Genomic DNA, 17,088 nt, shown 5'->3' with positions numbered 1-17,088 from the left:
ACAGCCAAATCCTTAATTTCTAGGTCAAGCACTCTCTGACCCCTAGTATTTTCCATTACATGCTGTCGCAGATAGTTATCCCTTAATAATCGCATAAAATCTTATTCCTTCCTCCCGTGTGTCCTCTCTTTACTCCAATCAATGCGACCATAGTTGAAATCTCCCATAATAATTACCCTCCTTCCACCCATTGCTGCTATTTGCTTGTGCATACTGTCACCACCATCTTTTCCATCACCTGGTATATAGCAGCACCCAATTGTATATTTAGTTCTGCTAGCAACAATCTCATACCAGATGGCCTCAAATTTGCTCTTTTCTCTATCCTGCAATTAAACTTCTATTCTCCTTGGCTGTAGCTCATCAGCTATCATCAACAATACTCCTCCCCCCATTTTATTCTCCCTGTCATTCCTGAACACACTATATCCATCACATTCAATCCCACTAGCTATATCATCTACAGTCAGCCATGATTCACTAATACCAATAACCTGTGGTCTGGAAGTGCCAACCATGGCCAAAAACTATTCCTTCTGTTCCTAATACTCCTAGCATTAGTGTACATGAATTTAAGACCCCCATTAGCTCCAACCCTACCTTGATGCCTTATATTAACTATCCCACTCTGATTTGTTGTCCTTATTCGCTCGGGCATATTATATTCCTTCATACGTTGAACTGCCTCCCTAAGGACTGTATATCTACACCCCCACCCTTAATAAATCTAGTTTCCCTGAATTTGCACATCCACTACATTCAGCAACACTTTCTCAAGTCTCCTTACACCGTAACCATTCAAATGCAAGCCATCCATCTTATATAGATCCTTTCGCCCATCGAACTCACTCCACACATCCACAAATTCCACACCACTCGTCATACGTAACCCACGCATAAAGTCCTTCGCAATTATGGCCCTCCTTTTAAACATTTCACTGTCATGCCGTGGCAAAAGACTAATCATTCCAACTCTGTCACTCTTTTCTTTTGCTACCTCAAAATTCATTCAGGTCTTCTATCATTTCCATATTATCTCCTTTCAAATCATTCGTACCTGCCACAACAATCATTTCTTTCACCCTTTCCTTTTGCTCTCTAATATACTCAGTTACATCCTTTATGGTCACACCAGGTTGGTACGATTTTGTCAAATCCTCTACTAACACACCTCTACTAACACACACATAACAAGTCTCCATACAGCACTCTATCCTTCATTTTGTTCATGTTCATACTCATACGTCTATTTTTCCTGTCATACTTTTTATTATTGGCTGGTTCATTCAGTCGACTTTTGTTCATACACTCTGGCTGCTCTTTTGCCCTTTGTATCGCACCATTCAACAACGCGATCTCACTCATTGCATCTATCTCATCTTTTTAATTCTCTGTAAAACCATTAATACTATCATTCACACTCTCACAATTCTCTGGTACAACCTCGCCGTTTCTTGTCATATCCCTATTTCCTTCATGCTGAAGTTTGACAAAAATATCACACTCACAATCCGAAATACTCTTCAATTTCTCATTATCCCTACATTTTCTACACACATTCTCTCCTTTATTATCATCTAACCACACTCTGACCGCACTCCGCAAAGCGTACATTTCGCAGATAGTACACTGAATCATCTCTTTTACATTACCGTTCTTGAAAGAAGATGGCGAACCATCATTACTGGTCGCCATTTTCCTTCGTACTGGAGCCATACTTACTAGTAACGTATATTATCAAATTATAAATTATAAACACCAAAAACACACAAACAGACACACTAAGATACGCAAGGCAAACAAAACTACGCAATATTAAAGTAAATTTTTCAATGATAACTGGTGTGCTTATCTTATCAGGAGCTTTCACGAACACTACACACTACGAATCCCTCTAGCGGCGACTTCCCGACATAGATTATGTTATAAAACGCTTTAGTACACTACCTACACTAATAAAACTACAATAATATACTAAAATTACACAATTAAATCTAACAAAACACCTAATAAATCAACAAAAATCACAAATCCTTCAGGAGCTCTCCGACAGCACGTCTTTTCACCAGCTAGCCTCGACACCAATATCCAATATGCATACATGAATGTTTAAAGACATAACGACATCAGAAATAAGCGGTTCATTTAATTGTTTTTATTCAATTCGGAAGAGGAATGTTAAGTAACACAATTGGAAAACATGGATAGGATAAATTAAGAAAGAATTAGCGAGAATGGGACTTGAAAGTAATAAAAGCATTATAAATCCGTTGTCGTGTCCTCGAGATGTTTGTACTGCTTGTGATAGTTTAATAGGAAGAAAATCGCTGGTATATATAGAGGAGGTGTATATATATATATATATATATATATATATATATATATATATATATATATATATATATATAGACACACACACACACACACACACAGTTGATTCCGTTTAATTGGGCCACCGCTTTTTTGGGCCAAATCTCAAAGAACGGAAACCAAACCAACAGATAGTCACCCAGAAAGTGATATAAAATAGTACTACTAAGTGAACAAGGCTACAGTTATGAAGAAATTAGAAGAAAAATTGGTGGAAACTTAACGAAAGGTGGGCATTTCTGAATTTTTGAAGAGGTATAAGGAGACTCAGTCACTACAAAACCAGACTAGTAAAGGTAGGAAAAGGTGCACAACAGCATGTGATGATAGACGAATTGAGAGACTGTGCCTATATGACAGAAAAAAATCATCTGGCTGTATACAAGATGAAATGGCGTAATACAATGTGAAGTTGAGTGCAAGGACTGTTCGGCGCAGACTGCAGGAATTTGGTCTAAATGCTAGAATTCCACGAAAAAAGCCATTTCTATCCCTCAAAAAAGTTGAAAAGATTAAACTGGACTAAACTCATGTTAACTAGACAGCAAAAAGCAATGGGACAGTGTTATTTGGAGTGATGAGACCAAAATCTCCCTGTTTGGTAGTGATGGCATAAAATACGTAAGGAGAAGAATCAGAGAAGATTTGCATCCTGATTGCATTACACCTACTGTGAAACACCCACTTAGTGTTGTGATCTGGAGTTGTATGACATCAAAAGGTGTGGGCAGAATTTGCGTGATTAATGGGAATATAAATGCCCAAAAATACATAAATGAAATACTTGAGGCCAAATTGAAGCCGTTCGCACGTGATCATTTCCAAGATAATGAAGCATTTATATTTCAACAGGATTCAGCTCCATGTCATGTTGCTGCTGTGTGCAAAAAATAGTTTCAAGATAATCATATTCCACTGCTGGAATGTCCTGGGAATAGCCCAGGCCAATCCAGCTTAACCCAATCGAAACTCTATGGAGCCGACTAAAGAAACTTGTTAGTCAGAAGCAACCCACCGATAAAACCCAATTAATAAAAGCAATAATTCAATCTTGGTTTCACATTATAACAGCTGCAGAACCAAAAAACTTGGTTCACTCTATGGGAAGGCGTTATAAGGCCGTAATTAACCCTAAAGGTTATCCAACTAAGTATTAACTCACATTGTGAGAATTTTTGTATATCTCATTTTTTCTGTGTGTTTCACTTTTATTCTTTATAACTGCTGTTCTAATAAAAAAAATCCTTCATAAACGTTATTGCATTACATTCTTGATTAAATTATCTTTCCATTGATATATAATATTTTGGTATTACTCCACACAAAAGTGGTGTTATGAGCCATCAAATCTCAGTAATACAGTTTTTTCCAAAAGGTTTCCACAATTTTGGCCACTAGTGTATATATATATATATTTTTTTCTTCTTTTTTTTTCTTTTGAATAGCTACTCCGCTAAGTAATCTGAGAAATGGTCTGGTTCCCTTCCCACTTTCAGTAATTTGTTTCTTACTTCTTTTAATTGTTTATATGTGAGCAGGTTTTGTTTTGAATTTTACCGCGGAATGATTTCTAATGTTCAGCGCGATGACGTGCCAATTTCAATGTGACCAATTCTAGTGATGCTTAACAACTTCGCCCACTTGATCACATAACTTCGTTATGTAGTGTGTATAGGAGAGAGGGCTATCATCATATAACTGTATCTTGATATTTCTTAAATATACTAGCTGATTCAAGTGATGGGTCAGCTAGTATTTCATGCTGGCCCTGTTGACCACTACTGTAATGAATTTGAGGGTTATTTATAATTTTTGAGAGGGACACTCACTCTTTCCGTAGAGAGGAATGGCATTTGTTGCTTTCTAAGGTGGGGGGGAAGGCATTTCAGTGTTCCAGTAGTTAACATTTGAGTTTTTCCCATAAGCTTTCCCCTCATAAGGGAATTTTGCAGGCTGAGCTGGAGTTTTGAGTTCATGGGATATTATTATTATTATTGTTGTTGTTGTTGTTGTTGACACCACCAGGGAGTCCAAGGACTCATCGAGGAACAGCACCTGCTCTACAACTGTCACCACCACTCAATCCACCAACTGATCGCAACTACACCAACGACAGCTACTTCCCACAGACAATCACAAACAGCCATGCCAATGGCGAGATTTGAACCCGCAGCCTTTAAGCTGGAGAGTGGATACGCTAATCACTCGGCCAGACTAGATTAGTAACATTTATTGGTATATTTAAACAGCTTCTGTTTCCTATTCATCATGTGCTTTCCTTGTTGAAGGGAATACTATTTTTTATGTAGCCCCACCAATGAAAGTTTCTTCTGTAAATCTATAGTGCATTCATACCTGAGTAGGTAAAGTTTTTTTTTTTTTTTCTAATGAGGGATAAAATTTGATATCTGCTATATTTATTTTTTACATAATTCAGAAACTCTGTTGTAGAGACCAAACATGGAACTTTTACAAACCACTTTAGTCATCCGATAAGTAAGGTGGTTGTCTCAGGATCACGGACAATTCATCGCTGGGAAAATTTACCACAGAAAAATTCATCGAGCAAACTATTGATCGAAAAAATAATTCGCTGAAAATGTCATTCGCATCAAATAAAATTTAAATGATATTCAACTGGTACTGATATATGAAATGTAAATGCAGTGTAAGATAAATTTGAAAAAATATAATTTTATTATGCATCTATGTGTTAGTCTGCGCAGTTAGCTGCGTGCCTGGTTGCTTCGCAAATGCCTGGGACAAGAGTGTACTGGGTCCGATTCCAGTCACTGACGTGAGAAGCTTACAATCTTTCTCAGACATAGCCAAGTTAGCTGGTCTTGGACGAGAACTGAGGGGTTTTACTCCACAGTTTATCTGGGGTTTTTTCCTCTCCAAGGAGGCGCAGTTTAAAAGTCTCAATCACATCACCTCTCCTTCTATCCATCAAACTCTGCAGTCCACGTTCACTCGGTAGATCCTCATAACTAACATTGTGCAGTCCTGAAACCATCTTTGTTATCCGTCTGTGTACCCTTTCCACAGTTAATTTATCTCCTTCAAATCAACGGGACCAAATCTGAGAGCAATAGTCCAAGGGTGGTCTGATCAGGGTCTTATACAACGGAATGATAACCCTTTTATCTCTGCAGGTCAGCGTCCTTCTCGGTATTGCAGCAATCCTCTGAATTACCGTCACCACCTTTGCAATATGCTCCCTGAATTTCGGTTTTATATCAATCATCACCCTCAGATCTCTTGTATCCCCTACATTCTCCAGTATAGCGTCTCCAATTGAGTAATCATCCTCTCATTGATGGATCGCAAATCTCAATCCTTTACATTTTGCTGCATTAAACTGACATCCCCATTCATTTTCCCATCTGTCTAGTTTATTCAAATCCTCTTGCAGGGCTGTCACATCTGCACTATTACTGAAAACTCTTCCCAGCTTCACATCATGCGAAACCAACTAAATGTCCCATTGGAATCCATTAACAATATCATTGATATAAAGGTTGAACAATACAGTAACCACTACTGAGCCCTGTGGAACCCCTCTTGTAACCTTCTGCTTCCTTGATAGTGCCCCATAACAAATAACTCTCTGATACCTGTCAGACAGCCAATCCTTTTGACTAACCTGACATTTAAACCAATGCGCAGCAACTTAAATATCAGCTTATCATATGGCACCCAGTCAAACGCCTTTGCAAAATCCAAAAAAAATTGCAGTTTATGCCTTTCCCTCTTCTAATGTTCTTGTAACTTTATCATAAAAGGCTAGCATATTGCTAAAACAAGAGTACCCCTTCACAAATCCATGTTGATTCTCACAGATAACATTACCCTCATCTGCCCAATGCTGTATATGGTCCCTCACTACTTTCTCCAAGATCTTACTAACTGCTGATGACACACAAACTGGCCTATAAAACTAATTGAGAAGATGAAGAATATACTCTCTCTCTCTCTCTCTCTCTCTCTCTCTCTCTATATATATATATATATATATATAGAGAGAGAGAGAGAGAGAGAGATTTATATATTTATATATATATAAATATATAAATATTTATATATATAAATTGCTGAAAGGGTCATACACAATTTCAATTGATGCGATTTTTCAATTTACGGAGGGTGGGAAAGGACGAGAGGGCATTCCTTGGAAGCTGAGAATGAATGCTGCCAAGAAGGGTGTGAGGGCCATATTTTTCCCTCAGAGGGTGGTGCGTGATTGGAATGGATTGCCATTGGATGTTGTGAGTGCAAGCAGTTTGAATGAATTCGAGAATAAGTATGATAGCTGGTGTGTGTAGTATGTGGCCTCCCTCGATGAGTCTCTGACTCCCTGGAGGTGTCTATTAATAATAATATATGTTAAAGATACCAAGTAATTTTTTATACCTGGTTTTTTACTCCTATTTTCTCAAGTAATCAAAGGGACAACCTGGGAAAAAAGGAGTAAAGCAAGTTATCTTTAACATTTTGGTATCTTTAACATATAGTATACCCAGGGTATAAAACTTTCTACACCTTATTCTCATCCTGAGATTTTATTAAATAAAATCAAAGCAACTTGTGGCAACTTGTTTAGGTAAAATTTATAACCTCTGCATTACTTCAACCGTGGCAATTTTTAGGTCTGGCTTCCACTGACGAGACCTGAATAAAGGTCGAAACCGGTTTCGGTAGTGGCCCTTTCCTTTAATGCTTAGCATCATATATCTCCGCAAGTGGATGTGGTTTGCATTAGGGGGAAATACTATGGAAAGTGATCAGTGCTTAATCCACCTTTACCACGAGTTGCCTCAGACGCAGTATGTCCAGGCGCAACCTTGACTCACTTGTCTGTTTGCTTACTTGGGAAAAAAGGAGTAAAACCAAGTTTAAAAAATGAATATATATATATATATATGTTAACAATACCAAGCAATTTTAAACCTGGTTTTACTCCATTTCCCAAATAAGCAAACAGACAAACAAGTCAAGTTTGCGCCTGCAAGTGATGCAAGTCTAGCTGATCCTACAGGTAGTGCAAGACCAAGCAACTCTTGGTAAAGGTGGAGTAAGCTCCGATCACTAATCTTAATATTTACCCTTAATGCCAAAACACATCTCCAAGAAGGGGATGCATGATGTTTTGTATTAAAGGCAAGAGGTCACTACCCAGACCGGTTTCGACCTTTATTGAGGTCGAATGGGAGTTCATACCTTTCATCACTGTCCTCTTTAGATTTTAAAAAAAGTTGTGCTGAGAGTCAGCTTGATAGTGAGAGAGGAGGAGAAAAGATAGAGTGGATAGTAGTAGATAGTTAAAAGAGGCCTCAGTTGATCTACTTGGCCTGACTTAAATGTCAGCACCAAGCAGATCTCCGACATTATCTCCCTCCATCCGTTCTTTTCAGCTTTCCCCGGTCAGTCACCTCTTCAGGTGTCTGCCCCAGGAAAGTGGGGAAAAACAAATGAAAGAAGCCCCACACGAAAAAGAGGAACTAGTAAATAACATTAAAAATTACATATAACAATTTGTGAGAAACTAGGTAAATTCTGAAATTTCAATCTGAATGACCAGTTTAATACTGAGAAGAGCGGGGGCAGAGCCTAGCCTGGGTGATGCAGCCCACAAGGAGCTGCACCGCCTCGGTGTAAGCCTTCGCAGCCCAGGTTTTCAGGATACCCCCTCCTGTGTGGAATAGACAGACCTTTTTTACAACAAAAATTCTAATCTGAAAGAGGACAAAAAGAAGAAAAAACAAACTAGAATTTTTTTTCCCCTCTGGCAGATCGATACTAGGAGTCGACTGACTTGTTAGGCGAGGTTTAAATCCTCCTGCTGTCTATTGTTGTGGGTTTTAATGATGAGATCTGCTAATTTGTCTCCACGGACGTGGTTTAGCATGTAGAGGCCTCTGTGCAGTGTTAGTCCCACGTCGTCCTCTGCATCAATAAGACCAATGATCTTTTCAGGAGTGATTTCATCTATATTATCGACAAACACGTCGTTCCATTCTGCACTGAAGACTCTTGGCCCGTTTTGTCCTGTGAGTATCAGTTGAATGTCTCCGAATGTTTCTATTGCTTTTCGTAGTCACGCCTCCTCCTCCTGGGGGAAATCTTTTAAGAGATGCAATATAGGTGCATTGGCCTTTGTGTGAGGGAACTTTGTGGGTTCTGAAGTTGACTTTATTTTTCCAACTTGTGCTGGACTTCCTTGTTTCGATTTTTTAATATTTACTTCTTCAGGGCTGGCTGGCCTCTTTTGTGTGGTTTCTGCATTGTTGATTTCCATATCTACTGCCTCCGTGTCCTCGTCTATTGTGACTGCAGTGATAGTTCCATTTTGTTGGTGCTGCTGGTTATTTTCGGATGCTACGTCTGTAGTGGCGGTTTGATCGGTGGCCAGTTCCTCCTGCCCTTCATCTCTCCTGGTTGCAGGCTTCTTCACTGGTGTACTTGGCAGTGTTTCGGAGGTGGTGGCATGATTCTTTGTTGTTCCCTCATGCGCGGCCTTCAGGGTGGGGAAAGCATTCGGTTCTGCACCAATAACATTTTGGGCTGTTGTTTCTGTGTTGGGCGTAATTTTAGGCACTATTTTAGGCATGCGGCATTAACAGCCACATGCCTAAAATGCGGCCATCAATGCCGCATTTTAGGCATGGCGATTGGCACTGTGCTAGTGTATGACCTGCTGTTAGGCAGTTCTTACACTTTAACTTCGGGCACTGGGCCCAGAGATGAGTCAGGGCTCCACATTTAAAACTTTGCCTCTTTACTCCCGTGTAACTCACCATTACCCTGGCCGATCCGATCATTACAAAATTCGGAACTTCTGTTTTCATCGTTAACGAGAACGTGACTTCCCCCAACATCCATTCAGGGTAGTCAGCGTCTTTGCGTACTTGGACATCTCCTACGGTTCCCCATTTCGAAAAGACTTGATTAATTATGTCCTTGCCTCCTTTTGGTATTGCAGAGGGAATTGCTCTATTCTCATCTTTTTAGAGATGCTACCAACGACAAAAGGATGGCAAAGTTTCCCTTCACACTCAACCTCTTTGAGTAGTTTCTCCGTTGTTGTTGTATTTTTACAAACTACTTGATATCTGCCATCCACATAGGGGGTAAAGCCAGAAATATTATCTGCCCCTATGCAGTCAATTAGCGCTTTCGCAAACGTCCTCTTGTGTACACTTGCGTCGATTTCGAACCCGAGGGTTCTTACTCTCGGTAGAGCCGAAGACATACTTCAAAAAAAAAAAAGGGAAGAGTAGACCCTTGCACGATCCAAGTCCACAAAAAGACAGACCTGTAGAAAAGGCCAAGCTTTCTCTGTTTGCAGATAAGAAAAACCTGTTAAACTTAGGTACAGGGGGAACACAAAGACAAAAGAAGAAAAAAAAAGACAAAGGGTTCTTACCAAGGCAGCAGGACTGTAATAGGAGCTCTCTCTTGTGGTCTGGAAACTAGAATCCAAGGCTGGGATACTTTCACTGCAGAGCTGGAACATGGAGCTTTCTCTCAGGGCCGCTAAATCTGGGATCTGGGACTGGAGTGAAAGTGAGGGGAATCCCGTGATTGGCCTACGAAAAATGGTGGGGTCAGAGTGCTCCTAGTAGGAAAGAAAAAGAAGAGAGGGGAAGTGACAGTGAGGTTGAGGTGGGGAAATGAGGGGGATGGGAGAATGGAAAAGTAGAGGAGAGGTTTGCAGATAAGAAAAACCTGTTAAACTTAGGTACAGGGGGAACACAAAGAACAAAAGAAGAAAAAAAAAAGACAAAGGGTTCTTACCAAGGCAGCAGGACTGTAATAGGAGCTCTCTCTTGTGGTCTGGAAACTAGAATCCAAGGCTGGGATACTTTCACTGCAGAGCTGGAACATGGAGCTTTCTCTCAGGGCCGCTAAATCTGGGATCTGGGACTGGAGTGAAAGTGAGGGGAATCCCGTGATTGGCCTACGAAAAATGGTGGGGTCAGAGTGCTCCTAGTAGGAAAGAAAAAGAAGAGAGGGGAAGTGACAGTGAGGTTGAGGTGGGGAAATGAGGGGGATGGGAGAATGGAAAAGTAGAGGAGAGGGAATAAGATAGGAAGGGCGGGTGGGGAGGTAGGGAATAGGAATAAGGAAATGTAGGCCTCAGCTCATATCTCACATCTATCTAGCTCCTCAATATTAGATGACAACTTTTCACCCCAGACGGTTTCCTGGCTCACAAGATGGAATTGACCACGGAGGTAGCCGGTGCCCAGGTGACCTGCCCCTTCAGGGCAGCCCGCCACGAGTAGGCCTGCGCTGCCTTGGTTTTTCCTCCGAACTACCTCCGTGGGAAACCAGGGAACAGAAGAGACCTCAGGGGGGACACAGAGACCAAGGAAATGACTCGGAGTGGAGCTGCTGCTGCAGATGGAGATCTTAAAGCAGCAGCAGGCAGAACTTGATGTTATTGTATCTGACATTACACAGGATTGGAGGTGAACACCACTCGATCTTAAATGTGGTGTCCCCCAGAACCTCTCTTTCAAGATGTAAGAATCTCCTTAAGGAACCGTAGAACTTGTAAAGAACGATCCTGGAGAGATCCAACAGATTGGGAGGATTAGTCGGATTAGAAAATTTCTTTCTTACCTTCCAGATGTGGTATTTGAGCTCGTTAATAATGAATACCACTAACTTCTGCTTGTTGTTGGCTGGGGGAGCAAACTGCAGGAAGATGACTTGCTCCTGCAGCAGGAGGGGGATGCGGAGCTCGACGCTTAACCTCCTCCAGATGAAGATGGAAATGGGACACCGGTAGAAGGCATGCTTTCCGGTGTTCAGGCTCCTGCAGAAGTCACAAAAGGGGTTCCGGGTGTTATGGAACCGCCAGATGTTGATGTTGACTGGAAGGTGTCCATACGCAATCCTCCATGCCAGGTCCTTTCTCGACGGGTAGCCTCGATGTTTGGAGAGGTGGCCGAAGAGGATCTCGTTGTGGTTGATCCCCAGATCCGGAACATCGGTACGAAGGATGGTGAAGAAGTGTTCGTACCAGGTGTAACTGTTCCGGATCATGGCGATGTTCACACCCGACGAGCGGAGTTGTTGCGTTAGCTGGCACAGTCTGTTGTAGTCCTCTGGAACAATGTCCGCCTTGGGACCCTGGTGGACTGGGATCCCAAACAGGGGAAGCTTGTGACCTAAGAAATACCGCACAGGATAACTGCAGGGATGTGTAGTCTGCAGCACCCTGTTTATATGGAAAGCGGTATTACTTAGGTAGAAGATGGTAGAAGAAACACTTGGCTCAGGGGCAGTCACTACCCAGATGTTCCACCGTGCCACATCGCAGACACTGTCTTTGAACTCCGGGATAATTTACCAATACACGCGCCGTGCCGATGTTAACAAGATTTGGCACTGGTTGGAGCATGTCCATGGTGAAGGTGACTTCTCCGGAGTACCAGACGGGACCCCCAGGATGGTGAGGGGGTCGGCAGTGGGGACGAGGCCTGCAGGGATGTTGTGCAGGTCCCAAACTCCGTACAACTTGATCTTGGTTTTGTCGCGGTTGGATGTTAGCCCCGACACTTTGAACTTCTTGAGGATGTTGAAGAAGTTGAGTACGGAGTCGTTGTCCCTAAGTGTGACCACCACGTCATCCGCGTAGGCAATTACCTTGGAATCATCCGCGGTGAGAGGAAGTGGAATTCCTCTGACCGTATGACCCTTTCTGGATGGTAATGGGGTCAGATAGGTGTCCGTTGATGAGGAGGCGAGTAGAGCTGTTGTTGTAGCCTCCTCTGATGATGTTGAGGAGTCCACTGCTGACCCCAACTTTCTCAAAGATGTTGAAGAGAAAAGAATGCCGGACGCTGTCGAACGCTCGGTTGAGATCAATTGTCAACAATGCCATAGAGTACTGTTTGATGTTAACCAGACGTAGCACTTCTCTGATGAGGATGAGATTGAACTCCATCGATCGACCAGGAACACCATACATTTGTGTACTTTTGATGATATACCTCATCTCGATTTTCAGTCTGTTGTTGAGAACACGGGCGAGGATCTTCTAGTCCGTGTTCGACAGACTGATGCGGCGCCAGTTTTTGATGACCAAAGGGTCCCTGTTGGTTTTCGGGATGAAGGCGGTATGGCATTCCAGAAATTCTCGTGGCAGGTTCCCGGTGGTAAGTAAGATGTTGAAGACTGCCACGAGAATGGGGAGGTTGTGGTCCCAGGCCTCTCGGTAGAGTTCCGTGCTTACGCTGTCTGATCCAGGCGCTTTCTTGTTATGGCACTGTTTGAAGGCTGATATAATTTCGGCCGCTGTAAATGGTGCGTTCAACCCTGCTTGGATGTGCGCAGGGAAGGAGTCAATGTTCCAACAGGAGTAATCCTGGGGGGGGGGCAGTGTTGTCTTGATAAAGTTGACTGTAGTATTCCCAGAAGGCGTTCATGATGTTAGGTGTGGTGGTGTGTTCACACCTGCCTTCTTTGATGGTAGTAATGGTTCGCTCCTGCCGGAAGTTGACGTAACCCCTGTTGTAAAAAGCGGCCAATTGCCTGTCTTCTGAGTGGAGTTGGAGACGGATCTTGATGTTCTTTTCTTCCACCTGCTTTTGCTTCTCCAAATCAATGTCGAGATTAATGTCACGGATGGCGTTGTGACATGGAAAGCCTTGGCGTTGGCTGGCCACGAACCAGCTCCTCTCCTTGTAAAGATCACGGAGCCGAGCTCTTCTGAGGAAGGCACGTTCCTGGCCCCATTTTTTCATGTTATCTTTGATGGTGAGTTTAAGCCGTGCCCAGGCGTCCCAGTCCCAGCAAGCCGTGTTCCAGGTGGAGCACAGTTGGTTAAGCTTGGCCGAGAACAGGGACGGGAAATTTGATGGTAACTTCCAGGGGCCCAGACCAACATCTACAGCTTCTAAAGGATGGTACCTGAGCACGACTAATTTGTGGTCTGAGAAGGAATTGTTAACTGGAACGTGCCTTATTGTCTCGGCTCTGGAGACAAGGGATGATGTTAAGTAGAGGCAGTCGATCCGTGTGCCGATGCCTTGGCCCATCCATGTATAATCCTGACAGTAGGAGTTGTGAGCCCTCCAGATATCCGTCACCTGGAGATTCTTGAGGTGAATTTCCAAATCTTGATAGCCAGCAGTACCTGTATGTGGATTTCCCCCTACTTTGTCGTAGGCCGCGTCCGCCACACAGTTGAGGTCCCCCATCAAGATGTCGTGATGGGCGCCGTACAAGTAGTTGTGAAGTGACTGGAAGAATGCAGGCCTAGATGGTCGCCTGCCGGGGCGTAGATGTTAATGTACCTGGTGGTACAGCCCCGGTAGTTCCAGTCGACGGCAAGGACTCTCCCTTCTGTATCCCTCTGGAGGTTATGGAAGGCTCCGAAGAGGGGTGGCTACCATAAGTACCCCGACCCCGGCGCTGTGTCTTTTGCCGAAGCTCCAGTATGATGTCACGGGGTACTTATGGCTCAGTTCCTGCATGTCCCGGAAGTGGAAGAAGTGGCTCTCCTGCAGGAACAAGAGCCGGATGTTATGCGCTAGCATGAGATTCCACACCTCCTGTTGTTTTAATGGGGAACGGAGCCCTCGGATGTTGAGAGAGGCGACACAGAAGGGGGTGGCGACATCTTTTTGGTTTATTAAACCGGCCTAGATCTTTAATACGTAACCTCTTTACATATTTACTGAGGTCATCCATCTGTAGGGGGGGGGGGGGTAGTATATCCCGCTTCCTGCAGACCGGCTTCCAGCCTTGTGCGTGAGCTTGAAAGGACTTCAAACTCGTGCTGGGTGTTGCAAATTTTGAAGCTGGTGATTTTATTATCTTTTATCTTGTAACTGTAAAGGTTGAACTGTGAGCCGGTGAGTTTTTGGATTTTCGAGTTGACACTTTTTTTGCGGGAAGAGGAGGTTTCTACCTCCATCTCGGACTCTGATGTTGTAGAGTCCAAACCGCCCTTGGGGCGACTTCGGTGGTGTTTCTTCTCCAGTTTGGGAGAAGCCACCTCTTTTCTTTTCTTAGGGAGGTCTTGTGGGGGTAGATGATGGTGATCTCCCTCTTCTGTGGTCAACTCTACTGCACGGGGGATGTTGGCTTCTGCAGGGGTGACTTGGGAAGCGTCCATAGACAACGCTTCCTCCGATGTTGTTGAGGGGGGATAGCTGATGTTGTGCTACCCATTGCATCGTCTGTAACCTCGGCTGTGTGTTGTTCTACTTCCAACGATGGTAAGGAAGTGGCCGAGAGGGGGGGGGACTGATTCCTCAGTAGATGTTGTCACTGGAAGGGAAACAGTCTCTTCTGCTGATGTAGTTGCAGTAGGACGCTTCTTTATTTTTCCCAAGATGGTCTGGGAAAAGGTCTTTTCCTCTGCGGTGGTGATGGTAGTAGTAGGTGGTGCTGGAAATTCACCAGCGTCTATTACAGGCTGCGGGTTCAATGGTTCTATAGGTGCCCTTGCCCTCTCTGCAAATGTGCGCAGAGAGCATGATGTTATGGTGTGTTCAGTACTTGCACGCTTTGGCAGAGGTGTGGGCACTGATGTGAGATGTGCCCAATGCCGGAACAGTTGAAACATTTGGCTCGGGGGCAATCACTACCCAGATGTTCCACCGAGCCACATTGCAGACACTGTCTTTGAACTCCGGGATAATTCACCAATACACCCGCCGTGCCGATGTTAACAAGATTTGGCACTGGTTGGCGCATGTCCATGGTGAAAGTGACTTCTCCGGAGTACCAGGCGGGGTCTTCCTGGGAGACGCTCTTTTTAATGTTACTCACTTTCCCCCATTTTGTGAATGTTTGTATTAGCACGTCATTGCCGTCTTCTAAGTATTCCATGGGGAAGCAGCTGATGGTTAACTGACGCACTTGGGACCCGACCATGGAAGGGGTCACCTGCTTCCCTTGGACTTGGAAGCTTCAAAACGACCTCGTTATGATTCCAAACAGCTCTGATAGTGAATCACAGGTGGGACATGTAGAGCAACAAACAGACAACACCCCCTCTTCCTCCAAATACCAACATGGATTTTAAAATTGCCACTTTAAACACCAACGGTTTACGCAACCCCTTCGCACAAAGCAATGTCTGGAAGCTAATGTTAAGGTACAAAATTAATATCCTCCTGATTCAAGAAACACATTTTTATAAGCATTGGGACGTGGAGAACTTCTCGAGAAGCTACCCAGTCACCAGCTACTGGTGCTTTGGGGATGCTCACTCGCGAGGGGTGGGTATACTAATTCGCCCCCCAATCGCGGGGGGTTCTTCAACGTCCAGAAGGACACCATGGGACGTCTAATAACGGTGGACCGGAATTACGGTGGCCGTACCATCCGGCATGTTGCAGTATACGCCCCGAACAGCCCATACCACAGAAGCGGTTTCTTCTCTGCCCTTGAAAACTACCTCTTGGGAGCAGAATACCTAATAGTAGCCAGGGACTGGAATTGTGTGGAAGAGACACGTTTGGACAAAGTAGGCGGGAACGCAAACTCCAGAACCTGCAGAACTGCCGCTCTAAAAAGATGCTGTGTAAATTTTGATCTCGTCGATGTCTGGAGGAGGAATAACCCATCTAAGGTAGAAACAACGTGGTGCCGCGGCCAGATATCGACGAGACTAGATAGGGTGTACGTGTCCCGAAACTTGGAACAGTATGTTCAAAGGACACATCACACCACAGCACACAACATGTCAACAGACCACAAATTGGTCATTTTAAAAATTACACTCCCAGAAGTTATGGAAACAGCCAGAGGTCCTTGGAGGCTTCCTCCTACCTTTCCCAGTCTTTTTAGCGAGCTACAAAAACTCTGTGATGAATGGACAAACATCAACTGGGACTGGGAAAACTGGCGGCACTTTAAGTGGCAGGCTAAGGAACTGTTACAAAAATGTGGGCGCGAAAGGGTCTACCAACAACGTAAACGGCTGAGGGATCTCTACAGGGAACTCGGCTGGTACCGGTCAAGCGAACGGAGCGGAGTTCCCTGCGGACATCTTATCAGCCAGGTAGAAATAGAGCTGCAGCAAGAGCGGCAGAGTAGAGTCGATGACCTCGACTTTCGCACGAGACTCTATCTCAGAAATTTGGAAACACCCTCCGCCGCATTCTACAATCAACAACGGGTGGCAGCAAACGATGAAAGAACGATTTACCAGATCGAGGAGAAAGGCCAGATTCTAAATTCAACCCATGAAATTCTCCGTCACTTTCACCAGCAGTATCTCGGCATCTTCGCTGACCAGCAGGGCACGGATGACTTCAGTGAGTGGGACGTCAAACGTTTTCCCGAGCATCTTAGCGCCCTGCATGACAGGCCGATAACTGTAGCTGAAATAAAAGCCACGTGCAAAACGATGAAGACAAAAAAGACCCCAGGGCCAGACGGACTGGGGATAGAATTCTATAGATCTATCTGGGACCTTGTACTGCCAGCACTAGTAAAGATCTTTAACGAATTCCTCACTTCGGGAAACATCCCCGCGGAATTCGCTAAGAGCTATACAATCTTTATCCCCAAAAAAGACCGAGATCGGACCTTGTCAAATAACTGGCGTCCCATCTCCTTAACTAACCTAGACTATAAACTTTTCGCAAAAATTATCTGTACACGCATTAAGGGCTGAATAGAAAACATAATAACAAGTTCACAAATCTATGGAATCCCAGGTAGATCTATGGAATTTAATCTCTTCCT

The sequence above is a fragment of the Typopeltis vanoorti genome, chromosome 26 (assembly GCF_054136105.1).
Source record: "Typopeltis vanoorti isolate ZY-2024b chromosome 26, IOZ_Tvanoo_1.0, whole genome shotgun sequence".
Taxonomy (NCBI): Eukaryota; Metazoa; Arthropoda; class Arachnida; order Uropygi; family Thelyphonidae; genus Typopeltis; species Typopeltis vanoorti.
This window is presented reverse-complemented; position numbering follows the sequence as displayed.